The 11,272-nt window shown below is 40.6% G+C and overlaps 1 long non-coding RNA gene across 1 annotated transcript; it reads left to right on the forward strand.

The window, feature by feature from the left end:
* The first annotated feature begins 262 nt into the window (after positions 1-262).
* Positions 263-6,216, forward strand: LOC132541236 (uncharacterized). Its single transcript, XR_009552404.1, has 3 exons — positions 263-674; positions 952-1,074; positions 5,575-6,216. It is a non-coding gene; the product is annotated as an uncharacterized LOC132541236 (long non-coding RNA).
* Positions 6,217-11,272: the final 5,056 nt, after the last annotated feature.

The following is an 11,272-nucleotide window of genomic DNA, read 5'->3' on the forward strand; positions in this document are numbered from 1 at the left end:
CTGGCCCTATAAATGCATAATCTTAAATCTGTCTTATTATTTTCATAGAAAAGATTTTACATCAGCGTGTTGGGTCAGTTTCAGGGGCCTCAGACACATTTGCTAAGTACTAAGTGATTCAGATAGGCACTGACTTTCTCATCACTAAAACCCATCAGTTGAGAGGCAGGCAAGGAGAAGGAGAAACCAAAGAGAAGGAGGAGGAACACAGAAAGAGAAATTCTGTTTATAAGCAAGAGTCAAAGGTGCCACCTCACAACTTCATAACTTCCTGACTAAGAACTTGAGCCATTTGCTTTGATTTCCCATGATGCTCTCTTTCTTTGATGACACAGTGGTTTATCAGCTCCAAGGGCCAGGCAGTGAAGTGGCTGCCTTTTTTGCTCTCAGCAGAACACTTTCTGGGACATTTATCTGGAGCTAAGGAGCAACATCTGTGGAGATGGAATGAAAAAAAAAAAAAAGAAGAATCTTTGGATGGTTGGATCATGATCACGCCACTACTAAGCAGACTTTTACTTTCTATTCTGGTTCTACTGGTAAAGGAATGTCAGAGATTCTCTGCCTCTGGGGAAGAACAAAGTGATTATGCAAAAGATTTTCCTGCCTGGGGCTCCTGGGTCCCAGGTTCAATCCTCAGCACCAACCATAAGCCTGAGCTGAACAGTGCTCTGGTAAGTGAATAAATAAACAAAAATATATATCATTAAGAGAATATATCCTCTCCATTTGTATTTTCTCTTTCAGTACCTTCTGAATGCTATGGTGGCCAGATCCTAGAGAAATAAAACAGGCTTAACTTCTTATGTGATCAGGCAACATTCTCACCATCCTCTAATGAGCTCAGAACACCCATGTCTTTGTCATGTAGCATTTCCCCATCTCTGTGCTGATATTCTGTTCCTATAAGAGCAGCCATTTTGTGACCCTTGTCTGTTGGGTGTTTCACAGAAACCATCTCATTAGAGTCTGACGACATTCCTGAAAGATATCTGAACTCTACTTAACAAAGAGACCAAGGCTCAGAAAAGTTAAATAACTTCTCCAAGATGAACAAGCTAATAAAAGGTAGAGGTAAGACTTGAACCAATGTTATTATAATTCTTAATCCTGTGCATTTTTCATTATTCTCTCTCTCTTGCTTCTGATCTTACTCTCACTCTCTTTTACTGAACTTTAGATAAAAGAGTCTCTGGAAGTTTATTGCTCCAGGCTGACTTTTTCAAGTAGAATGAGAGAAGCATTAAGAGAGAAATAAATCACAGCACTAAAGTTTCTTTCAATGTAGATGGGGCCAGGCTCAAACCTGGATTCTGTCCATCACTCTTACCATCTCAGGCTGAAGGTCACAGAGTCAGCAGATGTCACAACAGGAATTAAAGTCAAGGTGTCCTGATTCCCAGTGAAGCCTACAGAAAGCTACTATACTCAGAGACTTGTTGGCATGGCATGCCTTATTTTCCAAGAATTTATAAAAAATAAAACAGGAAGAAGTGAAAATGACCTAGAATTAGAAAAAAGTAATTCCACAGCAGTGTCCTTGGTCTTTATTCTCCTGTGTAGTCAATAGTCGCTTTCAGTTGGGTGTTCCTGAGAGGAGATACTTCCCTATCCCTGTAAGTCATACATGCACCTGCACTTATGTGCCCTTGCTCTAAGCAGTAATTTTAAACATCCCTTCATTTTTCTTCCCTCTGGAATACAAGGGACTATCCACATAAGTAGCTTGACAAAATATGAATGATAGCCTATTTCTCAAACAATGTCAAGTTTCACAAGTTTCTTTCCTTCCTCCCTCCCTCTCTTTTTTTTTTCATTTCTCTTTTCTTTCTCTTGTCATTTCCATCCTCTTTTCTTTCTCTCTTACTTTCTTTTTCTGGCCAACTTAATAATTAAAGAGTAGGTTTCCCTATACGTCCTAATTAAACTAGTGCTCTGGGCACTAGTTTAAATAAATACGACAGATGGTAACACCTGTATAGAGTATACAGTGGGTGATAAAGTCAGTAAGATCCACCATAAGTTGCTAACTCTTGACTACAGATTCTAAGTGGATGCTTTGGCTTATTCATTTTTCCCTTTAATTTTTCACCCCAGCATTCTCCCCAGTACTTCAACACTCGTGGCGAGAGTAGAAAAGAAGGAGGAAAGGAAGTCCAGGCATCAAATCCAGGAGATGACCTATAGTAGGGGAGATCTGGCTAGGAGAAACTACAAAGACCCAGTGATGAATTCTTAATGAGTACTATGAGAGAATAAAGGTGAGTTGTTTTAAAAAGTCAAAACAAATAGAGGTCACTCTTTAGAGAAGCAAGAAGACACAAGTGATTGCTAGGCTTCCTTTAAGCAACATTCTGTTTTCTTAAGCTAACTTACTTCAAGTCCAGCTGAGGAGCTTCTAAAGTTTATTGTTTAAAGATCCAATATTGTTTTCCTTGGGTTATTCCTACTCCTGCATTTTCTTTTGCTTCTCTTTTCAAAAGTAGGTTAAGGATGTTCAAGTTTCCCTCAAGCATTTTAATGAGTTAGTCATGATTACAACTGCATCTTTTAAATTGCCCAACCCATTGAAAGGCTGCCATGAAAGAAGCTTCTACAAACACACGCTGGGCTGTGTTTTCAATTTTCTGATGTTGCAAAATGGGAATGAGGCATTACCTTTAAACACATAATTAGCATAGAGGCTGTTGAAGCTGAGAGGAAATAGGTGGGCTACTGTCTCTGTGGAAAAGGCTGCTATTGTTGCTAGAAGGCATATGTGCATCACAATGAAAAGAAGTGGACTTTGCTAACAAAAATGTGATAGTTTCCACATAACTAGTGGTAGGTAATAATTCAGGCTCAAGTTGTGTTTACTAGACTGGAACCTTCTCCATAATTTCCTCAATCAAGTAGTCAGCAATAGCTATGTCCATTTCCTTTCCAAGCACTCTCTTGGTACTCCTCTTGCAGTTTGATTTTCAGCCTCATAGACTATCCTAGTGTTTCTCAGTTTCTCTCTCTCTCTCTCTCTCTCTCTCTCTCTCTCTCTTTCTCTCTCTCTCTCTCTCTCTCTCTCTCTCTCACTATTGCTAGCTAAGAAGACTTTTCAGATGTTCTGAAAATTGTTTCCTTACATGAAATTATAGAATCACAGATACACTGCTTGAGTTGTTCTTCATCTCTCCAGAACCATTCTAAGCTCTAGAATGCATTATGTAGGGCACAATAGAAGCAGATCACAGAATTAAATACTAGATGAAATCAATTTGAGAAAAGAAAAAAAAGACAAATAGATAGGTGGCAAGTATAGTAGTCTGTCTAGATAAAGCTTAGTGTGGGTGAAGAGAGACAACTGGCCATAAAGATTAGCCAAGCAGGTCATAGGCTGTAGAATGCTGAGAACAAGCTTGAAGATAAGTAGAAGTATAGAGATTATTGATCTCTACAATAGGTCAGAGAATGCCACATACCAAAAAAAAAAAAAAGCCAATATTCAGAAAAATTTCATGGAAGAGCAACTGCCTTCAGGTCCAAAGTGAGAGTTAACATTTTGCCTTTGATTTTTAAAGAGTCCTTGAACTATCAGGCAGACTGTGCTTACAACAATGAAAATCTCAGGTTATTCTAAGGGAAAACATTACATTAGTACCTATATTCTGTGAAAGGCACTCACATCTCCCAGTATTTCCAACTCTCTGTGTCAGATGAAAGAATCAAGTCTTCTACCCTTAGCTATGCTGTGGTATCCGTGGCCATGTCTTCAGGTATTCAGGCAGGGTAGTCTAATCAGAACTCTGGTTTTCCTCTCCCTCAAATCATGTATCTTCTGAATATCTTTGCTCTTCTGAACAAATAGGAACAAATATAAGGTCGGGCTGAGCACTCCCAAAACTATGTTTTCTAATGCCACTAGGATCTCTTAAAGGTCAAATCCAATGGACCTTCTCACTGATGTCCCAGATCAACATTTTGGTGGTATTGATGCTACTTCTCATGATCTTCTTCCATCAATGGAAAGTCAGGTCTGGCTTTGGTCTCCATCACATTCTGCTTCCATGAATCTTCTGAATGCTCTCTACAAGTGTATTCTCATTTTTCTTCATACCCTTTCTCCAGGGCTTCCTTTATCTTTTGGTTCCTTTCTGTTGCTCTCTATGCTCATATATTCATATGTTCTGTTTAAATTATAAACATGGTTGAGCACTTACATACACTGGTAAGAGCAAGATGTGACTCTTGCATACTCTTCAAAGGGACAGCTATGTATGTAAACAAATAAAACACAGTGTCAAATATATAATGTAAATATGTAACAAATACCTTAGGAACCCAAATAAGGATAACTTATCATATGTTGAGATCATAATAGGCATTGTAGTGAAAACTTTTCTTACTTATTTGATGAGGACTGAATGGATATTGGAAGAACAGGAAAGTTTGGGGGAAAAGCATAACAGAGATAAAGAAAAAAGAGGCAAGGGAGTCAGGTGGTAGCTCAGCAGGTTAAGCACACATGGAGCAAAGCACAAGGACCTGCATAAGGATCCTGGTTTGAGCCCCCAGCTCCCCACCTGCGGGGGGGGGTCACTTCACAAGCGGTGAAGCAAGTCTGCAGGTGTCTGTCTTTCTCTCCCCTTCTCTGTCTTCCCCTCCTCTCTCCATTTCTCTCTGTCCTACTGAACAATGAAGACATCAAGAACAATAATAATAACTACAATAATAAAACAACAAGGGCAACAAAAGGGAATAGAGAAAGAAAGAAAGAAAGAGAGAGAGAAAGAAAGAAAAGTGAGAAAGAAAGAGAGAAAGAAAGAAAGAAAGAAAGAAAGAAAGAAAGAAAGAAAGGAGAGACATAGAATGATCAAGTAAGGTTATTTCTAACACTTGTGACAAGGAGAAACAGTTGATAATAGGGGTAGTTCAGGAGGAGATGACTTTGGAAAGTCCAAGACACACTATAGTTTCACTTACTACTTAACCTATATTTTTAGGTAACATTAAAGTAGATGATAACAGGAAGCCCAGGAAGTGGCACAGTGGATGGAGTGTTGGACTCTCAAGCATAAGTCATGAGTTTAATCCCTGGCATTGCCTGTGCCGGACTGATGCACTGGATCTCTCTCCTCCTCTCATAAATAAATAAATAACTAAATAAATATTTTAGAGGTAGATCATCACAGTATTTGGCACATTTATTTAAAAACATAAGTTAGCACATATTTACTAGATTTTTGTGCCATACTAGATGCCAATGATACAAAGATAAATAAGTCACCTTTCCCTAAGACTTTGTAATATATCTGCATGAGTTCTTGTTTAGATATACATGGATATGCAGTTTTATATAGATATATTTACATTTTAATACATGCAATATAAGATAATCCATGCAGTGTCTGAGTGGAAGAATGAGTAGAGGGAGCCAGCAGAATAGCTCACTTGGATGGTGTACTTGCTCTGCCATGTGCATGGCTCAAGCTTGAGCCTGGTCCCATAGCATTGGGAAACGTTTTGGTGCTGTTGCATCTCTCTCTTCTTCTCTCTCTCTCTCTCATCTCTGTCTCTCACTCTGTCTGAAAAAAATTAACCCAGAGTGATGAAACTCCAGAAGATGATGGTGACAACAACAACAACAACAACAAAGAATTGGCAGAGCAATGTCCATGTCTAGCAGAGAAGCCAGAACTCCCACATTCTGAATCCCAAAAGAATATGGTCCATACTCCCAGAGGGGGAGAAATGTGAGGGGAAGATGAACAGAGGGCTCTGAATTACAATTCCATCATGACCCAGAGAAGAAGAGGAAAAAAGGAAATACCAGCAATACTACTCTTGCACATTTGTCCAAAGGACACTCAAACACTAAGTCAAAGCTGCTTCATTCATAGCTGCTTCATTTAAGAAAGTCAGAGAGTGGAAGCAGCCTAAATGCCTATCAACAGATGACTAAAGAAGTTGTGAACTCTTTACTCTGCAATAAAAGAAGACTATATTGTGTCCTTTGAGACAAAATGGATGGAACTGGAGGTGATTATGCTTGGTGAAATAAGTAAAGAGATGAAAGACAACTACCAGATGGTTTCACTCATATGTGAAATCTAAAGAACTGATACACATGAACTTGAAAAACAAAATCCAGAAGCAAGCAAACTGTTTATTTGGTTATCTTTGGAAGGTGAGAGGATGGGGATACAGAACTCTGGTGGTAGATGTGGTGTGGAACTATATACTGTAACCGTACACTCTTGTAACCTATTGTTAATCACAAATTAAAAAAAAAAACTTTTAAAAAAGAAAACAGTAACGATTAGGGACTTCCATTCTTCACTTAGGTCCTACTCAGTTGACTTTTCTTTTTTTTTTTTTGGTGGGGGGTGCAGTGGGGGATGAGATTTCCAGATACCAGGAAGCCATGATCTAAGAGGCAAGAAGGCCAGATGGCCTCAGAGAGTCCCTTCACTGAGCCCCCATGACTCAGAACCTACTTCCTGCTTTTATTACCCCTCTTTGCCCATATAATTGCTCCCTTAAAACAGAAGAGGAGAGGTTAATTTGAGTATAGCTGCTGCCTCCATTCTATTAGAATGGCAATAAGTGAGCATTTTCCCTTCCTGTGAAAGCTGCTGTGAGTGTTTGGCTTTCTGTGCCTCTGAGTAGTAAGTCCTTGTTCAATTTTGAGCTACACTTTAAGAGACCAAGCAGAATTGGGTGGTATTGGAGCACAGCAATAGCTCCCCAAAGATATCCCTGCCCAAAACTTTTACATGGTGATGGGGACATTGAATAAGTAGCTAGATTCAGGAGTGGTGGGCAGATTATTTAGAGTGACTTTGGTGGGACTAATATAGTCACAGTGTCCTTCTATGAAAGGGAGGCCAGAGGTTTGGTGGTGGCACACCTGCTGGTTACCATGCTAAAGGAACTAGGTTCAAGCCTTCGGTCCCCACCTGCGAGTCAGGGACCTTCACAAGCAGTGAAATAGGTCTGCGGGTGTCTCTCTATCCCTGTCTCTTACTCCTCATTCAATTTCTCTCTGTTTTATCTAGTAAGAAAAGGAAGGGGGAGGGAAGATAGCATAATGGTTATGCAAAAGAAACTCTGGTGTCTGAGGCTCTAAAGTACCAGGTTCAATCCCCCTGCACTATCGTAAATAAATAAATAAATAAATACTTTCTTAAAAAAGGAAAAATGGCCCCAGTGATAACCCTGGTGAAAAAGAAAAAAAGTTTAGTGTTGCCTGGATTCAAGGATTACAAGTTAAAGACTGAAAGACCAAAATGTAAGGCAAGTACCAAATAATCTAGGTAGAACTTTCTTTTTTAAAAAAAAAATTAATATTTATTTACTGGATAGACACAGCCAGAAATTGAGAGGGAAGGGGGTGATAGACAGGGAGAGAGACAGAGAGACACCTGCAGCCCTGCTTCACCACTAGTGAAGCTTTCCCCTTGCAGGTGGGGACCTGGGTCCTTGTGCACTGTAACATGTACACTCAACCAGGTGCACCACCACCTAGCCTCTAGGGAGAACTTTCTAAGAAGTCACCTGGACGCGTGCATTTTTTGTACCCTTGGAAGTACCTTGGGAGCCATTGGAGGGTTTTAAAATAGTATTTTCATTTTCTTTCTAGAAAAAAAAAAAACTTCACTTATTTACAAATTATTGGGGGAGGAAAAAACCAGAGCACCACTCTGTCATATGTGATGCTGGAATCAAAGTCAGGACTTCATGCTTGAGAGTCTAGTACTCTATCCACTGTACCACCTCCCTCGCCACTGCAGATAGGATATTTTCAATTGTGAAAGAAAGATAGCATGATGAGGAGCTTGGGGCAGGGAGATTATTGAGGGAATTTACTGAAGTCCTGGGAGAATTGTCACAGCTTTAACTAAAGCAACATGAGTAGGAGAAGTGGCCAGAATGATGAGATATTTAGGACAAAATACTAGGAGCAAAGAAAAAGGAAGAGTCAAGGGTGACCCCAGATTTCTGCATTTGACCTGGCAGAACAGCTGAGAGGAGAAGTGCTGAAGGCTCTTCCCAGTGTTTCTTGGATGCATATTTTCTTCATTTAGACCATTTTAAATTATCTGAGTCACTTTTTTTTTCCCCATCAGGGTTATCCCTGGGGTTCAGTGTTACACAGTGACTCCACTGCTTCTAGTGGCCACTATTTCCCTTTGTCTTGCTTTTCTAATAGAAACAGAGAGAAACTGGAGAGAGAGAGAGAGAGAGAGAGAGAGAGAGAGCCTTACAGCACTACTTTACCACTCATGAAGTTTATTCCCCCTGCATGTAGAGACCTAGGGCTTGAACCTGGGTCCTTGCACAAAGTAACATGTGGGGGCTGGGTGTGGTTCACCTGGTTGGGCACATATATTACAGTGCAAGCCCTGGTCTTCACCTGCAGGGGAAAGCTTTGCAAGTGACAATGCAGTGTTGCAGGTGTCTCTCTGTCTCTTCCCCTCTCTATCACCCCCTTCCCTTTCAATTTCTGGATGTCACTAACAAATAAATAAAGATAATAAAATTAAAAAATTAAAAATAAAAGGTAACATGCACTCTATTGAATGCACCACCACTCAGCACACTCCCCCATCATTTTTTTTTTTTCAAATTTGAGCTTCCTTCTTCCTCAACCTGTGCTTTAACACAGTAGGTAGGACAACTCATTCAACATTCAAAGCATATTTATTTAGTGCTTTCCATGTGTCAGGTACTGTTGTGTACTCTGGGGATATTGTAATGAAGAAAACAGTTTTATTTCTTTTTTTTTAAGTAGATAATATATAACCTAGAATGTTCTTTTAGAAGGCTATTTTGGACATTTCCACCACCAAATCACCTCTCCTATAACAGCTTCCAATATCCTCTGACTTTGTATCTACATTTGGGGTATGTGCTCAAGCCATTCATTTCAAATGAACCATATGAAACCTTAATTTGGCTAAGGAGACAGCACAGTGGTTTATGAAACAGTACATGACTTGTGTCAGGTTGTGACCCATGTGACTCACTGTGTGAATTCTACAATCCCTCCATACCCCCCACCCCCCAACAGCCCAAACTCACTGATTTTGTGCACAGCATTCTTGGCTTGCTCTGGGCATTGCTAAGTGCCTCTTTTTCCTTTCAGTGGCATCAGTTTCAGTACTTTTCATGCATTATACTTTGTGTTCCCACATTTCTAAGTCCCCTAGTAAAAACTGTTTTGAAGAATTTAGATCAAATTATACAGTGGTCACTTTTTTTTTTTTTTGATAGCCCACTGAATCCTTGGTTGGCCCTCCTAGCTTACAATTTTTCTATAAATAGAGACTATATTCTGGAGACAAAAGATGAAGAGCACTAGGGCTGCCATTTGGCACATCACTTTGTCAAGGGTTTCTATGGGCAGTTCACTCAGTGGTGATACTATGAGTCAGATGTTGAAGTACATTCTAGGAGTACAAAGAAGATGATGGTCCTGCCACCTGGAAGTTTACTTTCAGCTAGTAGAGAAAGATACAAGTGTCACTAGCAAATACACTGATTGATTTTTTTTTTAATCAGTCATCTGTTTATCTGGATGAAAATGCAGCCTGGAAGCAGTGAAATTTGTGCATCTATGAGGCCCCAGTTCCATAAATGAAGGAAAGAAGTTATACTTTGAAAAAAAAATTAAACAATTCAGAGCACTCTAGGTGATCAGGACCTATATGGGAAGGACATAGTGGGGGAAAAAAACAAAGGACAGATCACTCTATCTCAGAGCGAGGAGAAGGGAGGAGAGAATGGAGAAGGAGCTACTCCTCCTGGAGGACAGGAGGAGAAAGGGAGGATGGGAGGAGGGCATTCCAGAGAGAACAGCATAAGCCAAGGCCTTTCAGGATGTACTAGCATATCATGTTTCAGGAAAAGCAATTGGTTCTCTATGACTGATCCTAGGCCTCAGTGGTGGTGTACCAAGTAAAAGGTCAGAGAACGTTCCTTTCAGCAGCAGTCAAACTGCTTCAAACTGCAGGATTTGAAGCAGGCACAGATTAAATGTCCTCCAAAGAGGAACAATGTGAAGACAAGGAAGTAAGAAAGATCCCTGGGCTGACAGGTCCATGTGTGACAGCATCCCCGTGGCCAGCACCTAGGCCCTACTGCTGTACCACCATGCCTAAGAGAAAGGCTGAGGGCATGTTAGAGGAGATAAAGCAAAGGTGAAGGACGACTACAGATAAGACCTGCAAGGTTATCCATGAACCCTGCTCTTTTCATGTTAGAACCACACCTCAAAAGACCCTATCTGCAAAGAAGATAGAGAAGGCTCCCCCAGGGAGAAAGGGGGAGCTAATGCTGGCAAGGCTGGGGAATAAGACTACAGAAAATGAAACTGCTGGGCTGGGAGAGAATGCAGCCTGTGAGAGCACCAGCTTGCATGCCTTAGGCACCTGAGGTCACAGGTTCAATCCTTGACTCCACTTCATGCCAGAGATGAGCAGAGCTCCTCTCTCTTTCTCTCTGCTTCTCCCTCCCTTCTCAATTTCTCTCTGTCCTACTATTGTAACTAAAAAATAAACTTTGCCGCGGCTTTGGTTGGGGTTTAAACAAACAAGGAGTTTATTATATAGTGGTAATTTAGGTACAGCAAAATAGGCAATGACTAGCAATAAGCTAGTCATTACGGCTGGGGCCATGAGCCTATGAGATAGTTACCAGAGCTTGGCTACCTGTGTTCGGGTACCAGGAGACATGGTTTGGTGGTCCATGGGGAGGAGAGCAGGTGTCCAAAGGAAAAAAGATTGCTGGGAGCAATAGATTCATAGTGCTAGCACTGAGCCCCACTGATAACCCTGGTGGAAATTAAAAATAAACAGACAAATCTTTAAGAAAAGTAGAGAAAGAACGTGGTGACACCCAGAGCAGGCACAGAGAGCTGAAATCAAATGTGTGCATTTTCTACACTTGTGTACTTCTGCTGACTGTAGAGCTTGAAATACAGTGTTGATCAAGTTTTGTAAAAAATGCAAACTTTTCTTTAACTATTTTGTAAAACTATGTTGTTGGTATACAGACTGCACTGCTGTTATTTGGGGAAGGAAATGTGTCACTATAGAATGTCTCTGGTTTTTCCTGGGAAAGCACTATTTTCTTCTAGTTCTAAGCACTTTTCCCCTTGGCCCCCAGAAGCAGGGGCTCCTTAAGGTTAGTACAAACCAGCCATCAGGACACAGACACTTTCTGGTGTGGAAAAGCCACACTTGGTCGACAGGTCCTCTCCTTCCTCCCCATGCAAGGATAGACTTGGCTCCCTTAGGCC

The sequence above is a fragment of the Erinaceus europaeus genome, chromosome 11, assembly GCF_950295315.1.
Source record: "Erinaceus europaeus chromosome 11, mEriEur2.1, whole genome shotgun sequence".
In the NCBI taxonomy this organism is placed as follows: Eukaryota; Metazoa; Chordata; class Mammalia; order Eulipotyphla; family Erinaceidae; genus Erinaceus; species Erinaceus europaeus.